General features: G+C 44.3%; 1 protein-coding gene across 2 annotated transcripts in view; it reads right to left on the bottom strand.

Moving 5' to 3' along the window:
- Positions 1-19,055, bottom strand: part of LOC115171274 (protein TANC2-like) — a 137,424-nt gene that overhangs the window by 90,023 nt on the left and 28,346 nt on the right. For both annotated transcript variants that reach the window (XM_029727928.1, XM_029727929.1), the window contains exon 2: positions 10,086-10,181. The gene's annotated coding sequence lies outside the window, so the exon portion shown is untranslated. The remainder of the gene's footprint in view (positions 1-10,085; positions 10,182-19,055) is intronic.

Below are 19,055 nucleotides of genomic sequence, written 5' to 3'. Positions count from 1 at the left end.
CTCGATCTGGGGCTCCACGCAAGATCTCACCCCGTGGGGTCAAAATGATCCCAGAACCACACGGGGGGACCTAGTGAATGACCTGCAGAGAGCTGGGACCAAAGTAACAAAGCCTACCATCAGAAACACACTACGCCGCCAGGGACTCAAATTCTGCAGTGCCAGACGTGTCCCCCTGCTTAAGACAGTACATGTCCAGGCCCGTCTGAAGTTTGCTAGAGAGGATTTGGATGATCCAGAAGAGGATTGGGAGAATGTCATATGGTTAGATGAAACCAAAATATAACTTTTTGGTAAAAACTCAACTCGTCGTGTTTGGAGGACAAAGAATGCTGAGTTGCATCCAAAGAACACCATACCTACTGTGAAGCATGGGGGTGGAAACATCATGCTTTGGGGCTGTTTTTCTGAAAAGGGACCAGGACGACTGATCCGTGTAAAGGAAAGAATGAATGGGGCCATGTATCGTGAGAGTTTGAGTGAAAACCTCCTTCCATCAGCAAGGGCATTGAAGATGAAACGTGGCTGGGTCTTTCAGCATGACAATGATCCCAAACACACCGCCCGGGCAATGAAGGAGTGGCTTCGTATGAAGCATTTCAAGGTCCTGGAGTGGCCTAGCCAGTCTCCAGATCTCAACCCCATAGAAAATCTTGAGGGAGTTGAAAGTCCGTGTTGCCCAGCGACAGCCCCAAAACATCACTGCTCTAGAGGAGCTCTGCATGGAGGAATGGGCCAAAATACCAGCAACAGTGTGTGAAAACCTTGTGAAGACTTACAGAAAACATTTGACCTGTGTCATTGCCAACAAAGGGTATATAACAAAGTATTGAGATAAACTTTTGTTATTGACCAAATACTTATTTTCCACCATAATTTGCAAATAAATTCATTAAAAATCCTACAATGTGATTTTCTGGATTTTTTTCCCTCATTTTGTCTGTCATTGTTGACGTGTACCTATGATGAAAATTACAGGCCTCTCTCATCTTTTTAAGTGGGAGAACTTGCACAATTGGTGGCTGACTAAATACTTTTTTGCCCCACTGTGTGTGTGTGTGTGTGTGTGCGCAAGAGAGAGACAGAGACCTATGGATATGGAGCAAGAGAGGGCTGAGAGAGAATATATATATATTTTTTTTTTAAAGAGCGAACAAGCAAATTAAAAAATTCAAGGTTTGAGGCAAGTGTTGTCAATAATGTACAGATCGGGAGCTTTGGAATACAGAGGATCTTTATCATCACTGCTGTGTCTGTTATTACGGTGACGATGGAATCTGTCAAATGTTCAGATGCTAGGCTACTTGCTAATTATAACATTGGAAATACCGTAATGTCTCATTTGAGGATGACTTGGCATAAACTTTTCACTAGCTGTACTGTAATCAGAGAACAATGGATGCATCATTTAGATGTAAGTCAGTCTGATGTGCTCCTCCATCAGGCCTTGATCCAAAGAAGAGATGCAAGGGTAGAGAAGGGTCTGTAGATGGTTCCTACAGCCTGGTAAAGGTCGTGTCCATTCCCTGAGAGATATGTCAAACCCTATCAGGAGGATGAGTCTTCTCTACGTGAGACAGCCTCCGCTTAGGCTATAGGCAAAACCCTTGAACCCGAGGGCAGTGAGCTCTGGAGAGGTTGTGGTTGCGAGGTGAGCCCTGGTTAAATGCTAACTATTTCAGGCATCCCAGAGGTAAAGTAGAAGACCAAACCTTCAGCCTGATTGCAGCAGAACCACATGAGTGTGTGTATTTCATCAGCTTAGACAAATTACAGTATGGGATAAGGACCATCTTCGCTGCACTTACTATGGTTGTGGCCTACCAACAAGAATGGTTTGAAGTAAAAAGAAAATAGGTTCCTTTCTTTCTGAGAGGGGCAGGTTGATGGTGAGAAGCCTTCGTTGTGTGCAAGGTGTAATTGTAGCCCCAACAAACTGCAGCATTAAAGTCTGGGGCCTCTGTCGTAAACTCTGTACAGTCTAATGAGCCCTCTCTCTGCAAACTCTATTGACTTCCCACATCCTTGCCCCTGGGGCGAAAAACCTAGGCATTCATACAGCAATTAGTGAGGGGTCTGCTTTGAACACTGCTGCTCAAGCGAGTGACACCCATGTTTACAAGATGTCTGTGTGGAGCAACAAGCAGGCCACTGACATGATGAGAAGAGTGGGGCTGCAAGTGAAGCCGTTATTCAAGGATCTCTGAAAGCGGAGCAGGGGTGAAATTAGTTTCCAAAAGCAATCCCCCATTCCGTTCTCTGTCCAGTAGCCCAGCAAACACACTAAGCACAGTCCTTTGGAGCTCAGGAAATGGAAAGAGAAAAATATCTGTCCACAGGCAAACCATCTACTGCTAAGACTATAACCCCAGCTTTCCCTCTCTTGTGTTTCTCTGAAACATAATTGGCTTTTCTGCTTAGGAAACTGCATTTAACTTGCTTATAATTACATTTGCAGTCAGACAAGGTAACCATGGCTCAGAGGTGAGGGAGCAACCGTCCGAAACAGATTAACACACCCCCACATACCGTAGTTTGAAGGACTTATTGACTGAGAACTTGACTCTTTCCTCTACAGGCCAAACATGGGCGCGGGTTTGTGTGGATACAAACAATAGGCTAACCACAAACACATTCAAAACATGAAGCAGAGGGATAATAAGAGGGAGAGGAAGAAGGCGGCCATGTTGTTTGCATGTAAAACGCCTCGCACCCTTTCACTGCTGCTCCAATATTGCTATCAGAGACCTGGCTCTGTCTGGCTGTGTGACAGAGGAGTGACTGAGTAGAACCAGACGAGGCCAGCCAGCACCTCTAATTAAAGTTAAGCAGCACTAAAACATTAAGCTCATTGAAAAGAAGAGGCAGCGAGGTACAGAAAGGGCCTTGCTTTTTGGTCGATCACTCAAGAGTCTGGGTGTTCCTGGTAACATATCGCTATAGTGAGGTTTCAAATCTCAGAGGTTAACACAAAGCTAATTAGCCATCAATTAATTAGCCTTAAGCATAAGATCCAGAAGCTATTTGGAGTAAGGAAATAAGAAATACTGTTACTAAATGCTTACCCAGTGGACAAAAAGATGAACAGGGAGAAATTGGCACAATTTCCAAAATCAACTTCTCACTAATGAGCTTCTAAGCGCTAAATACATGCTACATTGTTTACAAAGTACCCTACTCAGAAGTGTTAAAGACAACACTGGGAGGGGGACTAATTACTTTTAATGTTATAACTTACAACATGCAAATACCTTCACAAATGACTTATTTTCTAATCTGAAAAAGGAGAAGGAGCTTAGATTTTGGAACAACTGATTGTACAGAATTGGTGTGTCTCCATCTGGACATAGCAACTAGGTTACCTGACAGCCAAGCTATCTTCATTTGGTGATAAACAACCTTGCTTGACACTGGCACTTCTGGACCTCCTAATGGAAACCATGTGTTTATCCGAAAATGAAGTGTCCTTGGCAGGAATAGACACAGTGAGCCAAAAACCACACAGATACAAGGACTGTTTGGATTCCTAGCTAGCCTAAATATTATTTGACTACAAACAGATTAGTTCTGCATCACAGTGGTAAAAGTAAACAAAGGTTCTGTGCCTTTCTACCTGGTAAAATGTGTTTCTTCTCCCCCTGCGAGTACATCTATACGAGCATGTCAACAGCCACAAACTCCCTGTGGTCACCGAGAGGACCAATAGGGAGACAACCCTGACCAAGATAAAGGGTTAGAGGCTGTGCTTAATTTAAGCCGGATCCTGCCGAAACAGGATCCGGCGCTTCTCGGATTTTACTTTGTTCCGGCACCTATTTGCCCGGATCCGGTACCTCATGATTTATTAATTGCTTTCATTAGAATGTCTACAGTACAATCAATCAGCGTTAAATCAAGTTGCCTTCTAATTATTTATCCCGCTCCCAGAAAGACCATGTAAAAGCACAGTGATCCTATCCTTCTGTGTAATCATCCTCTCCTAACACACTGATATCAGACCTGCTCTCTTATTTGTACATAGAGGTTATGGGGAGGGCTGGTTGGGTAATTAACTGATCTTGACACAGCAGGTCTTGGTAGTCAATTAGTGAAGAGGTCCCTACGTAATCACGTTGCCTAGCCTAGGCTAGTCGTCTTTCTACTGAATTTGAATCATGTGAAAGCCAAATTAAAAACGGATAAGAAAAGGCAATCGAGTTTAAAGACATTTTTGAAGTCCAAAAATCCTGAAAAAGATGGTTAAAACAAACCCAGAACGAGCCAGAGTACTGTCAGTGCCAGAGGAGAGGAGCATCACCACCGGCACCTCCACTAGCTAGTAGGCCTACTAGCGAGTCAGACTCAGCAGGAGACGGTGAGCTGGGGGGTGTGGGTCAGTGCAACCACCGACGAAGTGCTCAGAGCAGGTGCAATTTGCAGTTCAAGAACAAGCAAACGTATAACCCCTGGCTTGTCATGCAGAATTAAAAGTTTGGCTGGACAACATGCAAAAAGGTAGGGAGCTTGTGTCTAGAAATGACTGGAGGGATTGAACTAGCAAAAGAGTGGGTGGAATGTACAGTAAAAAAAACAAAAAAACAAAGAGCCCTCAAAAATAGTTTTTGGGACATGCCCGAACCATGGTGCATTTGGTGGCGACGAGGCTAAAGAGACACCCAGGTTATAGTTAACACTACAGCCAGAGTCTTCAGAACAGCCGTAGAAGGAGGCTAAACGTCACAGCCACTGGTCCACTCGGCTTTGCGCAAGAAATTGACCCTCGGGAGTTAAATGGACTTGGGGAGTGTCATTGTGGGAGGTTTAGAAAACTAAAGGTAGGGGGGTACTGTGAAGGTAATCTGAGGCAGGAAGCCTATATGTGTGTTTTGATGTAGCCTATATTGATTTATTTATTTGAAGTTCTATTCTGAAATTGTGATATTTGTTCTACTGCTACATTGATGTCTTGAAAATGATATGAAAGTCAGGTCTTGTAAGCCCCACAGCTGAGTATGTATGCATATGGCAGGTGTTCTGCAGTGTTGTCTAAGAATGTTGCTGTACATTGATGTCTCAAAAATTAGGATATAAGAAATTCAGACTTGAGTATAGCTGCTGGGCTTACACAAGTATGTGGGCATACTGCAGTGATGTCTAAAATGCTTTGAATTAATCAGCACCTTGGAGAGTGCTGTCCGTTTCACCACCGTATACAGTAGGCTACTTGGCTGTTTACTCTGTCTGCTGCGCTGCTACGGTACCTCAGAGCCCCCAGGATAATCAACACCCCCCCCCCCCCCCCCACTATGTGTTCCGGGACCTCCCGATTTACAAATGAAGCACTGGTTACAGGGGTTAAGTAGTGGCACTGAAACATGAGGACTAAAATGACACGTAGGCACAGGTGACCGACTGGCAGATCAAGTTAGTGGGAGTCACAGAGGTACTGGACACTCCACTGAGAGGTCTTTGAGGAGTACTAGATGGGCTGTAGGAATGCATGTCAGGTCTGTCAGTAAGACTTGACGATCAACACCAGCCACTGGCTGATTCAATCCGCTGCAACACGAGGGCATTAGAAGGAAATACAAAAAAATATCTGACAGCTAGGGTTCTATTTTTCGTTTAAATTATTCATAGATTTCGATTCTTCCTCTTCGCTTCTGGAGTAATGTTTTCAGTTGGAGGAGGGTTTAGGGGCTCAGTGGGTTGTCAAATCAGATATTTCTGTACCCATAAACTGGTAGAAATCAGAGAGTATATTCATCATAATCCCCATCATCAATAACAAATGTAACCAACATCAACATCATCATCATCAGACCCGTTCAACCCGTAACAGAATGCCCAGGTTCTCAGAAAATAATCTGTTCTCTGCAGCCTGGCAGATCATCTCTCAGTACAGTTGTGTTCTGTAGTTTACAGGCAGTGTGGGAGGACCAGAAGCCAAGGTTTCAGCTTACGCAGCCGGTCAGAATGATGCATGAGGACAAGATGAGGTAAGGTGAAAAACAGAAAGAGAGATGGAGGGGGAGGGGGAGAGGGTAGAGAAAGAAGCAGTAGTGGAGACCTAGAATAGTGACTGATCTTGGAGAACTTTGAAGTAGAGAAAGTACATTCTTTGTGAGCACTGAACTCAAGAGAAAGATGTACAATGAGATGAGGGAATTCAGGGGATTGCTATACCTCCCCTAGGGGGTGTAGAGTGGCCTATAGATACATAAGGGCTGTGGGTGTGGAGGGTGATGAGGGGTTTGAAAAGAGTGGTAGTGGGATTACATTGGCTTCATCACTCAAGCGATCAAACAGGAGGGGGAAACGGCATCCATTTGGAAATGTGCCGGTGTGGGGGGGCTTCATCTATGGTGTGTATATTTCGTGGAGTGTACTACTACAGACCTGAGTGGATAAACCTCCTGAAAGTACATATGTCTAACCCATCAACTAAACAGTCACGTCAACGACGTGAAATAACGCCACTGACAGATCTGCATCAGGTGAGACCCCCGACGAGCGAACGCCCACTCCTGCTTCCACTGTGTATCCGACCTCCTCGAAAACAAATCTGCTTCCTGCCGCGGCTCTCTGTACACAAAGCCGGTTTACTGTTATAGCTGTACTCAGACACTCAGTCCTCCTCACCATGAGAAACAGGGTGCTCTGTAATTACGGCAATCTTATGTTCGTTCTCCCTCTCCGCACTTCCCCTCCATCACCTCTCCTCACTTGTGTCTGTGCTGTTATGTTCAGTGAAGAGAATGGGAAGGAAAAAGGGAAAAGGAGGAAAAAGGGAATGAGAGAACAGAAACCGAGAACTAGCGAGTTACAGCATGTGAAGTAGAGTGAGAGATGGAAGGAGGTGAGAGCGAATACCGAGAAAGATGTGTGAGAAAGAGGGAGGGCTGTGACTATGTCAACAGCCATGATGGCACGAATTGTCAGACAAAATGTCCTATCCCTGAGGGCAGATGTAGGGAGCGAGAGTTGTAATGTGCCTGCTGTATGAAGCGAGAGGCAGGGAGTTTAACAGCGGCTTGGCCTGCTCCAATTTGCAACTAAAAGAACATGATAATTGCGCATGTTGCTGCCAGCCCGATGAGTGACATCTCACCAATCCTGGACCTGGAAGGATTGTCTTACTTTGAGAGGCAGTGTGAGCTTCCAATAACATGAGCATCCAATGACACGACGCAAACGGTTGGACAACGAGGGCTGAGGCGCTCTGTCGATCCAAACTGCTATGCTGTCCACCCAGACCCCCAAGAAGACCGATAACTAATAAGCACTCCAACGCCTGAGTGGGTCTGAGTAAACAGACCGGGCCTCATGCAGACAGTCTAATTGGCTATCGGAGCTAAATAAATTGTTAGTTGTAGTGAATGTACATGACAGCACAATCATGCTGGGGGAATACAGTATGCGTCAAGGACGGCTTGTTTTGCAAATCATACAGGGGAGAAAACAATTCACTTAACCTACAAGATACGCAGGTCATAGGTGAAGATTATTTGGTTTGACAGCATTTGAAATTGAACTGCTCATGACAACAGCGAAGGGTAGAATCGTTAAATCTAAATTATTTAATGTGCATAAAAGCAAGCTGACTTACTTCAAAACAATTAAAAACAGCAGACATTTGAGAAACAGATGCCTGTGCTTAAAATAACACACAATAGCTTTGTCACTTGATCACAGGTGGCGAGCTAACACCTTAATCACAGCGGTGCTCAAAAGTGAGACGTCGCAGTGGTTCTCAACAGGCGATTTTAACTATTTAAATGCGCCAGAATGTTTTAAAGGCTTTAGGCTAATGCTAAATGCTGAGCAGATGAATAGTCCTTCTGATACTTGTCATGAACACGTCATTAGCAAAAGCTTGAAAGCATTTACTAGGTTAATAGTATGAGTAATGCAGCAGCTATGTCATCAAGGAAAGATATGCAGCAGTGGCGCTGAGTTGGACCACTTGAGCATGGGTTACAAAATCTTACGGAGCGATTTTATCCATGGAAGTGGACCCTAGGGATCTATCACGCTTACCTGATTCTAAAGGTTGTGAGAAGTCATTATTAACCCCTTTAAAGGGCATTAGGTCAGTCTCTAAACCTTCTCATAAAACATCGGTAATGTTTTCATCCCATCATGTCCTCTTGAGTAACAAACAGATCAAACCACAAGCAAATCATGAGGGGCTTACATCCTAATCTCATGGAATCCCCAAGAATGGTGAAACAATTAGCTAGGCACCAGCCTGTCTGTTCATTTGACATGTCAATAAAACGAGTCACTGAAAATACACAGTGAAAGACTTTTCCAATTATTCTCTCCATTAGCCGGTATGATTATATAAAGCATAGGCCTACCACAGAAGTGCCTCTAGAAATCAGAATTGTTACATTAATACATATTCATTCAAGATAGAAATACCCCAGAAACCATTCAAAACAGTCTTTGTTTTATGGATTTCCATCTACATATGCACCACCACCATGAAAATCCAGTCCCTGTCGGTTTCTTTCACACTACCCCATTCAGCCATCACGTCTTAAGCAAACAGCACAGTATCTCTTACTCCCCTTGACAACAGCCACAAAAGAAAGAAGTCAGTCGGCTGCCTCTCAGCTAATTGCCCTTCGCCTAGCTCCTCCCTCTTCATAAGAGATCAAAGGTAATAATCCTCTGCTAATCCACTGTGGTGCGTCTGCCCTCGCTGTTGTTGTGCTCATTATGGCCGCCTTGAATTGGTCGGGCTGGATACGCCATTCGTTGTCTCCTCCTCCTCTCCTGGCCCTTGTCCGTTCTAAAGAAAAGGGACCTTGCGACGGTCTCTCAAAACGCCAAGGTCTCCTCCAGCCACACTGGCTCCATTTCACAGCCAAACACCAATTTCACGGCTGGTCGGCCACTGGATAATTAGATGAGCCTTGAGTGAACATGGTGACGCTCGCCTCAGCTCTGTGAGAAGAAAATAAGACAGTGTTCTCTAAAGAGAGGCTAGGGAGAGGGCTACTGAGCTCAACACAGGGCTGGCTTTGTTTGGGTCTCACTTGTCGCTTTATTGCATTAAATGAGTACGGGATGCGTGGCAATTCTTGGTGGAAGTTCATCTTTCTGGTTGTTGCTCCATGCAGTTTTGTGTGTTATTGGAGTTGTTTGATATCCGTGAGCAGTGAGATGTGGAAATGTTTTGATCAGTCACTTGTTGCTTCCTACCCATCAATTAGCAACGTGACTGGATTGTGTTGTTCCCAAAACAATGTCACCAATCAGGACAATGAATTCTAGCTTGTGGCTATAGGAACATTGAAAGGAGAGCTTTGTTAAGTACCTACCTTGCTGCTGTTTTGAAATACCAGGTACATGTAAATGACATAGCCCATCTCTCACAAATGTACACATGCTAAGTGTATGGCTGGATATACAACTGACCCATCATCTTTGACAGCATCAGATGTTCAGCAAATTCAATTTGTATCTTCAATTTTCCAATTGACATTGAAGTTTCTGTAGAGAATGTAACTTTTTATGAATTTAAGGTAAAGTGTATTTAGGCTTAAATGCAAAAAAAATCACAAGGAATATAAAACTGCATCACATGTGGAATTACCATTGCCTATCTTACGTCTGCCTACCTTACGTCTGCCAACAGTTCTATCTAGGGAACTATTACCATTGCCTACCTTACGTCTGCCAACAGTTCTATCTGGGGAACTTTTACAATTTCTTGGTCATAGTTGGAATAGTGTAGAGAAAGAGTAGTTTGGACCTGAGAGAGGATGTACATTTATAGAAGTTGAACAGTTTCATCCAGACTATATAATGGGTCCATACCCTGCTGTTGCTTCCCTATCAAAAATGTCAAACGTGGTTTTGTAAAGTTGACAGTTTGATGGACAGTTAGGCTACTCACAATGGACCAACTTGAACCAGATATTCAGTTTCTCACAGTCATGAACACTGTCCCTGTGCTCAGACAAAACTGGCATTCTTTGTAGCAACTGTCCCCGGACTTTTTCTGTGGTATACCATGACATCTAAACAATAGCACATGACACACACATCACATGAAAAAAAATATTTCTGGGATGTAGGCTGTGGGGACTTACCATGAGTGGGAGACAAAGGCCTCACAGTGAGACGGGTGGGGCAGCGACAGGCTCAAGCCCTTCTCCCATCTCCCAACTGATGCACTCTGGTGTATCCTGCAAAAGGGAAAACATCAGTAATTGATTCAGTGTCAACAGTCAGCATTACAGCCAACCTTTGCATAACCCGCTAACTGAATAACACAGTCTCATTTTCTCATAAAGTTTATATTCTCAGACTGCATGGCAGACATAGGAGTTTGTGATTTTTAATTAAGACATTAGCTTCATATGAATATGGGGCACAGTAACACATGGTGAAGTCAGCATGAGGAAACACCACAGACTCCTGCATTTCTTGCTGTTTGGGGTTTTAGGCTGGGTTTATGTATAGCACAATGAGACATCTGCTGATGTAAAAAGGGCTTTATAATACATTTGATTGACTGATTGACTCCTCCCCTGGGAGAAGAGAGGGAGAGATTCTGCCGAGGCTGAGCCATGAAAAACATCAAAGAAAAAAAAAACTCAGATCTGTCAGAATCGTTTTTCAACATTCTGGCCCCATTCCTGGACATCCTTCGTTCTTTTACTCTTTCTCCTCCCTCCATTTTGGTGTTCATGTCTTTGTTTTCTCAAAGGCGCACCTTGACCCATTACATGCTGACTACAAAATAAATGTAGACATGCATGTTATTCAATTATTGCACCCACACTGCTTGCACGCACCAACAAGTGTCTGCGTTGCCAAGGGCTAAAGTAGAAGTCAGTTCTATTTGTGACGCTGATCGCGCTGCAAGTCCTGCCTCTCCCATCTCCTCATTGGTTTATAGAACCATATGCCCACGTGCCATCTCCTCATTGGTTATACCCACGTGGGTGACTGAAAGTCGAACGGAGGTCGGTGGTGGTAATACACCTTTTATGAAAGTTAATTGCCAATCGCCATATACAGTTGAAGTCGGAAGTTTACATACACTTAGGTTGGAGTCATTAAAACTCATTTTTTTCAACCACTCCACAGATTTCTTGTTAACAAACTATAGTTTTGGCAAGTCGGTTAGAACATTTACTTTGTGCATGACACAAGTAATTTTCCCAACAATTGTTAGCAGATAGATTATTTCACTTATAATTCACTGTATCACAATTCCAGTGGGTCAGAAGTTTACATACACTAAGTTGACTGTGCCTTTAAACAGCTTGGAAAATTCCAGAAAACTATGTCATTGCTTTAGAAGCTTCAGATAGGCTAATTGACATCATTTGAGTCAAATGGAGGTGTACCTGTGGATGTATTTCAAGGCCTACCTTCAAACTCAGTGCCTCTTTGCTTGACATCATGGGAAAATCAAAAGAAATCAGCCAAGACCTCAGAAAGAAAATTGTAGACCTTCACAAGTCTGGTTCATCTTTGGGAGCAATTTCCAAATGCCTGAAGGTACCACGTTCATCTGTACAAACAATAGTACGCAAGTATAAAGACCATGGGACCAAGCAGCCATCATACTACTCAGGAAGGAGACGCATTCTGTCTCCTAGAGATGAACGTACTTTGGTGTGAAAAGTGCAAATCAATCCCAGAACAGCAGCAAAGGACCTTGTGAAGATGCTGGAGGAAACAGGTACAAACCTGAAAGGCCGCTCAGCAAGGAAGAAGCCACTGCTCCAAAACCACCATGAAAAAGCCAGACTGCGGTTTGCAACTGCACATGGGGAGAAAAGATCATACTTTTTGGAGAAATGTCCTCTGGCCTGATGAAACAAAAATAGAACTGTTTGGACATAATGACCATCATTATATTTGGAGTAAAAAGGGGGAGGCTTGCAAGCCGAAGAACACCATCCCAACCATGAAGCCCGGGGGTGTCACAGCTGTCTTCAGAAAAGGACCAAAATGCAGCAGAGTTAGTGTTCGTCATCTTGAATTTAATAGAAAGAACACTATAACAAAAACAAACTGAGAAAACTGACAGCCAACAGTCCTGTCAGGTGCAACCACACTAAACAAGAAACAATTACCCACAACCCCAAAGAAAAACACACACTCCTATATAGGACTCCCAATCAAAGGCAACTCAACACACCTGCCTTCAATTGGGAGTCCTAATCACCAACACAACCATTCACACACACAAAACCCCTGCCACATCCTGACCAAAACTAATCCAATTGCTCCCTCTGCTGGTCAGGATGTGACAGGGGGTGGCAGCATCATGTTGTGGGGGTGCTTTGCTGCAGGAGGGACTGGGCACTTCACAAAATAGATGGCATCATGAGGAGGCAAAATTATGTGGATATATTGAAGCAACATCTCAAGACATCAGTCAGGAAGGTAAAGCTAGGTCGCAAATGGGTCTTCCAAATGGACAGTGACCCCAAGCATACTTCCAAAGTTGTGGCAAAATGGCTTAAGGACAACAAAGTCAAGGTATTGGAGTGGCCATCACAAAGCCCTGACCTCAATCCTATAGAAAATGTGTGGGCAGAACTGAAAAAGCGTGTGCGAGCAAGGAGACCTACAAACCTGATTCAGTAACACCAGCTCTGTCAAGAGGTATGGGCCAAAATTCACAACTTATTGTGGGAAGCTTGTGGAAGGCTACCCGGAACGTTTGACCCAGGTTTAAATTGTTTAAAGCAATGCTACCAAATACTAATTGAGTGTATGTATGTAAACTTCTGACCCACTGGGAATGTGATGAAATAAATAAAAGCTGAAATAAATCAATCACGCTCTCTACTATTATTCTGACATTTCACATTCTCAAAATAAATTGGTGATCCTAACTGACCTAAGACAGGGAATTTTTACTAGGATTAAATGTCAGGAATTGTGAAAAACTGAGTTTAAAAGTATTTGGCTTAGGTGTATGTAAACATCCGACTTCAACTGTAAGTCCAAAGATGAAAAAGCCTGGAAGGAGGAGAGATGACTAAAAACGATTTGGTTGACCGTTTTATGTGTGGATTAATTGTCGGAGTAGTGGACCTTGTGGATTTCAGGTAAAATAACTCAACGTTTACATCCCAGGACAAATTAGCTAGCAACAGCAAGCTAGGTAAATCGGACAAATTAGCTAGCAACTGCAAGCTAGCTAGCTAAATTGCCATAAATGTTTAACGCTTTTCGACTCTTCCCCAAATTAATATAATTGGTTCAGAGTTTGTTTTGATATTTTAACCTGCGTGTCTTGATCTCGTTTGGTGTGGGGGGACAAAATCAATTTGCGCTCTATGGCGCCGGGCCGGTTTGGGTACGGTGTTACAGCACATGGAACGTTTCCAAATGTTCCGCACAAGAGGAGACATGCATAAGGGGCCTTACCTCAGGTTTCTAAAAGTGAACTCACGGGCAACGCTAGGCTCCTTTGTGCATGCAACACACAAGCCCCGTACGTTATTGTGGTGTGTGATACAGATACGACTGGGCTATAGCCAAAACACCAGAGATGACAGATGAGAAGCGGAGGAGCAGCCCGGTAGACTGGAGCGAGTCAAGGGATTTTAAGTAAGCGACACCCGAACCTGCTCAACTGCAAGAAAGTTGCACATCCTCTATGATGTCATGATTTCCCCCAAGGCATCAAAGGTCCCAATCTCTTGCAGCACTGGCTTTTATGATAACAAAAGAAAGGCTGCGTTACACATGTATGGTCGAGTGAAATATACCTACATGTGGAAGACTAACACAATGCTCAGACTCAAGAGGCTTGCACAAACTGTACTGGCTGACATCTCATGTGGAATTGATGTGGTATTTTCGCATTCAGGCACTAGTCAAATTCAAACAATGTTTAGCAGTACACTTGGCTATTAAACTGGCCAGGAAAGGCAGAGAGCAGAAGGGAGAGAGAGAAGAGAGGACAGAGCAAGAGAGGCGTGCCTTTGCTATTTATGCTTTATAGCTGTTGACAGTGCAGAGTGATCCAATACTAGTTAAAGTGAAGAGATATTTTAAATAAGTTACATATAAGGAGAAGCACAAACACACATGCACAGGCGGACACAGAGGGATATTATTCAATACCCTGAATCCACTAGGGGAATGGGGTGATTTTCCAGTTAGGTTATTTGTCTTTGGCTGAGGGAGTAAGCTTAGAGCCCCTCCACTCAGAGAAAGCATACACACTGGGCTAGGGGAATTTACATCACCCACAAGTTCAGTCATCCAAACCAGAGAATGAAAGTAAGAGGATGCATCTCAATAGTCTAAAGTAGCTTTCTGACTGAATTTAAAAAGCAGGAAAGATGAAAGGATTTAGCCTAAAATCTACTGGAAATGTTCTTTCACCTCCTCACATCAGCGCAGACAAAGGAAAGGAAGGTGCTTGGACAATTGAGTTGTATCGAGTTGAAATATGGACAACGTACAACAGGTTGGCAGCATAACTTCAAGTAGCCTACACCATCATCCACCCACCACCAGACAATATCAGGGCCAGAGTTAGCCATATTACAGTGAATGCTTCAACCAATACTCACTCTGACAATGCATACCGATTTTTACTCAAGCCACAAAATGGCCGATGTGTTGGTGGGTTGCGATCCGCGGGTCCCTATTCAGCTGAATGAGAGGGCAACTGAATTGCTGGGGAAGGATTGAGAGGCGATAGAGAGATCATTCACTTTGTCTGAGAGGGCAGCCCTTGACTCCTACATGCTCTGGCGGGTGTTGGCCCCGGGCGGGGAGGAGAGAATATGGGCTCTGTCACATATGCAAATCCTGGCTACGAGTCGCTGGGCACTCTGAACAAAACAGTCATTATGTGAGTTTATAGGAAAGAGAGAGGGAGATTCGGGTGGTGAGAGCAAGGATGAGTGGAGTGGAGATAAAGACAAAATAACGAGGGGAAGGTATAAAACAGGCTGCACATGAAGATGAAAGACCCAGATGAAGGGGCAGACACGCACACACCTGGACACACACACAAACGCTATGCTCAAAGAAACCACAGAGAACGAGACGAGCCACACAGCACAATGGACAAATTGTCAAAAGGAGAAAAAAATCTCCACCCACCCACAGACAGATACTCAATCCACACACACACACACACACACACACACACACACACACACACACACACACACACACACACACACACACACACACACACACACACACACACACACACACACACGACAGCATCAGGAATCCAAAGCCATGCTGTGAGACTGAGCACCCTGGGATTTGAGCAGGGAGCACAGCCGCAGGGTCAAGCTGCCATAACGACAGGATTGGAAAGAAGGGGGTGAGGGTTTGGAGTCGCTGAGCACAGCACTGGGATTTCCACACGGGAGAAGCTCTGAGGTGTTTGTTTATCCTGTGTTTAACAGAGCCCCTCTCGACCACAGGGCACCAAAGACCTCCAGTCAGTCAAGCGTGGCAACTCCAGTCACAGCCTTCACAACGGAATCAAGTAGCTCTTACAAAAGCAGCGTCAACTCGTGCTACATATCAAATGTAGGCCTACTAGCTAATTAACATCACGAGATGGGACATTGCTATGGAAGGCTATCCAGTTCTTGAGTTGTCATCAGCAGTCCTGAGGTAAAGGAGACTAGAGGCTGTTCTAGGGCTGCCACACCCAAACCTCTTTCTGCGTGGGCACCATACTCCTACACAGAGTGTTGAAAATAACTTCTAAGCTCCAGACGTTTGGGTGGCAGTGTGTATATATTGCACTTATGGTATGAAAGCCTCGATTGTTGCTTCCTCATAGTAGAGCTGGCTGAAGTGAGTTGTATAATGGTATGTAGAGAGAAGGATAATGAGGTACGGCAAACCAAACCACACAGCCAACAGTGAATAGATGCTCATTCAGATCCTCATTCTTACTGGGGACATTTACTGAAGAATGGAGACGTTAGAGGCAAAGAGTCAATTGTTTACAGTATCTGGTCTGGTCCCCAGATCTAGCATTACATAATAGCCCTCCAGAAGATGAGCAATGGTTATTTTTTTATTTCACCTTTATTTAACCAGGTAGGCAAGTTGAGAACAAGTTCTCATTTACAACTGCGACCTGGCCAAGAAAGCAAAGCAGTTCGACACATACAACAACACAGAGTTACACATGGAGTTAAACAAACATACTGCCAATAATACAGTAGAAAAATAAGTCTATATACAAAGTGAGCAAATGAGGTGAGATAAGGGAGGTAAAGGTAAAAAAAGGCCATGGTGGCGAAGTAAATACAATATAGCAAGCAAAACACTGGAATGGTAGATTTGGTAGATTTGCAGTGGAAGAAAGTGCAAGTAGAAATATAAATAATGGGGTGCAAAGGAGCAAAATAAAAAAATAAATACAGTAGGGGAAGAGGTAGTTGTTTGGGCTAAATTATAGATGGGCTATGTACAGGTGCAGAAATCTGTGTTTCCAGTTTCAGAGATTTTTGTAGTTCGTTCCAGTCATTAGCAGCAGAGAACTGGAAGGAGAGGCGGTCGAAGGAGGAATTGGCTTTGGGGGTGACCAGAGAGATATACCTGCTGGAGCGCGTGCTACAGGTGGGTGCTGCTATGGTGACCAGCGAGCTGAGATAAGGGACTTGCCTAGCAGGGTCTTGTAGATGACCTGGAGCCAGTGGGTTTGGCGACGGGTATGAAGCGAGGGCCAGCCAACGAGAGCGTACAGGTCGCAGTGGTGGGTAGTATATGGGGCTTTGGTGACAAAATGGATGGCACTGTGATAGACTGCATCCAATTTATTGAGTAGGGTATTGGAGGCTATTTTGTAAATGACATCGCCGAAGTCGAGGATCGGTAGGATGGTCAGCTTTACAAGGGTATGTTTGGCAGCATGAGTGAAGGATGCTTTGTTGCGTAATAGGAAGCCAATTCTAGATTCAACTTTGGATTGGAGATGTTTGATGTGAGTCTGGAAGGAGAGTTTACAGTCTAACCAGACACCTAAGTATTTGTAGCCTACATTTGGATGTCTTTTTTGTGAAATGAAGCCGGGATGATCTTTTATGCCACAAAAACCTTATCAGTCCATTAGTGTTTTGATACAAAAAACAGCTCAGTAATGAGATGTTACCAGGATTAGATATATTTGTCTTAAAAACAGTCTGTTTTTGTGCTCATTTTGAAGGTGCTGAAAAACCCAACACCTTGTAGATACAGTAGATATCACAGTTTCAGTAGAGCACAATGACTTGGCACTTTGCCAGCTTAAGTTTCCCAAGTGCTCCACTACTTTTAGCACAGCTCGAGTGCTAGATGGATGACCCCAACTCCATGGTGACTCCAAGGCTCAGTGAAGTGGGGGGGGGGGTCATTCTGTAAGTCTGGATAACTCTGGTCTAGACACACATACTGGAGCTCAGGATTGGAGGAAGGGAAGGGGGAGGGGGCTCTCAGGCAAACCATCTGTCTTCGAGCTGATCAAAATCTTGATTACAAGATGATGTGGAGGGGGAGTCGGATAGCCTGCATCTTTAGGATATTCATCCTAAACACTACTGAATAACCCACAACACATGGGTTATAGGATGCATTCAACATATACATTCTGTGTACCATTCATGTTTGTGATGAGAGGATAGTATGCTCTGTAGCGTACACCAAAAACTTGCATCCTTTTCTCCAGGAAGTGCATTTCAGATTTTAATGGCCCTCGATATGTCCTGGTTGACCATTTTGATATTTATAGATTTTCGTCTTATCAATAAATCACAAAATGGTCCTGCATCTCCTTAACAGGGGACTTGCCCCAATGCCTGCCCCCCTACTTGCTACCCATAGTATATATATTTAGGCCACTCTTTGTTTGCGTCAAGGGCACTGGGCAACAGAAGGTCAGAGGACAAGCACGACATGGATAAAAATATATGGGGAAGAAGAATTGAGGGCAGTACAAAACCCCCTCCTTGCTGTCACCATGGCCACATTAGGCCAGTAAGTGTTTGCAGTCACTTCAGCCAAGTATAATTTCTGGGCAACTTAAAAACAAAACTAAAAATGTGTGGTGGACAGAGAGAGACACTAAGCTTTAATATCTCTGGAGAGATGAGCCATCAAAATGTTCTATTTCCTCATTCTATTTTTCATGTTCTGACTGCATGATTTTCTTTTCAAAAGGGTTTAATTTATTGCTTGCCTTCTTGGCTATCAGACCGGAGGTGACAGCCAGACAAGAAAACAAATAAGAGAAGACTCATTCCACACAGAATGAAACTCAATGAAGCAGATTCTCTTCCTCCTCAGAGCACCGCTGGTATTCAGTACCCACTGCCCCCTCGGCAGACTGCATTTGTCATCCCTTAGTATGAAATAACATTGGTCCCTCCACTCCTACCCCCTCATGTTCCCCCTGACACCCCTCTCAGCCATCCAACTTCATCTCTCATTCCCTTAAAAGCAGCCTGATCTGCTCCCATTTCCTGTTGGCCTGCTGTGCCCCTGCCAGGGGGGCTTAGCAGGGTTAACACCACAGGCAGAGGGGCAAGGGGTCTGTGGCGAGGGAAGGGCTTGGCGAGAAGCCAGCCCAGTTCTTTCTGTGGTCAGTGACAGGTCAGTAAAAAGACCCGTCAGGGATGATGCACGAGGACAGGCAGCAAAGAAGGGAAGGAGAGGTGACAGGTAGACACCCAGTCCTCCATCCTCTTAGCATTCTGCCTGGACCCAACACAGAGCCAAGGGTTACGCCTGTCAGATGTGTCAGTCAGGACCGACCTTCCTGCGGTCGCTCCACCAGATTTCCATATCTGTATGTACCGAGCACATTTCATCTCAGTCTTTCCCAGCAGGGGGTTCTTGTTCCTGGGCTTAGACCCACATTTTAGCCATGCCTCCCTTCTCCCGGATCCTTGTCTCTGGTGGCACAGCGTGATCTGTCCATTATATCCATCTGTGCTTTGGTTTCATAAAGATGTAATCAAGGAAGAGCTCCTCTCATTCCAATAATAACTACTTAATTTTGCATCAAGTTATGCATCATATTCTCAAAATGTTTTGTTTTTGGAAAGAACATCACCTAGCTT

This window comes from Salmo trutta, chromosome 32, assembly GCF_901001165.1.
Source record: "Salmo trutta chromosome 32, fSalTru1.1, whole genome shotgun sequence".
NCBI classification, from domain to species: Eukaryota; Metazoa; Chordata; class Actinopteri; order Salmoniformes; family Salmonidae; genus Salmo; species Salmo trutta.
Note: the sequence above shows the minus strand (reverse complement) of the source record. Positions and strands in the feature narration are given on the sequence as shown.